This window comes from Fukomys damarensis, unplaced genomic scaffold (genome assembly GCF_012274545.1).
Source record: "Fukomys damarensis isolate Sample0158 unplaced genomic scaffold, DMR_v1.0_HiC HiC_scaffold_30, whole genome shotgun sequence".
Lineage (NCBI taxonomy): Eukaryota > Metazoa > Chordata > Mammalia > Rodentia > Bathyergidae > Fukomys > Fukomys damarensis.
This window is the reverse complement of record NW_022900942.1, coordinates 60,155,418-60,156,303: the sequence shown is the minus strand read 5'-3', so window position 1 is coordinate 60,156,303 and position 886 is coordinate 60,155,418.

Sequence of the window (886 nt, the reverse complement as noted above, 5' to 3'; positions counted from 1 at the left end):
GTGAACCTACCAGTGACTTTAAGTATTAACACACTCTTCATTACTGATGTCCCCTAAATTCTATACTGCACAAATAGAATATTTCCAGAACCATTCTACTGTAAACTGCTGTGGCTTCGGAAGGGGTTGAATCATCATTTCTAAAGCATTGAATTCATGATTCTAAGTATCAAGAATTAAACTTGAGATTGTAAGTTATTCTTTCGATTCCCGTCATTCTTTGAAAATCTTTAAATCAATAAAGGAAGTATGACAGAGTAGAGTCAAGAGTGGTCAATGAATCACACATCCAGTCAAGTGAAGCTGCCACACACATTCTAGGTGTCATTTTAAACAAGACTAAGAAACTGTTAAGGTCCAGTAACTAGGTAAAAAAATATGACCTCTGACCAATACCATAGACGGCAAGCAAATGATCCCCGTCAAATGCCAACCAAACATAAACAACGCCCCTGAACGTTTGCATCCATCCACCTCTCAACGGGAACACTGCTTCTGATAAAGAAATTCAATACAACAGGTGAAGAATGAAAACGAAAAAACAAAAACACAGGTTTGCAAGCTTTCTCTGTTTAGAGAAAGGGGCGGCAGAGGCAAAGACATCAGGGAAAGGCCATGCGCGATGAAGGCTCACTTCACATCCCAGGTCCCTCCATCCTATCCTCCTTCCCTGCTCCCTTTCACGGCTACCGCCGAGAAGCCCACAGGAACCGCTCTGCACCTCCAGCCCGGTCCCAGCGCCCCGGGACACACCCTCATCTGTCCCAGAACACCGGGACGGCGACAGAAACTATACTGCAGAGTCACGACTCCGAGAGGCTTCCCCACCTCGGCTGCAGCCCGCGCCCGCCCGCCCGCCAGCCGGCCCTTGAGGAAAGCCCTCCCG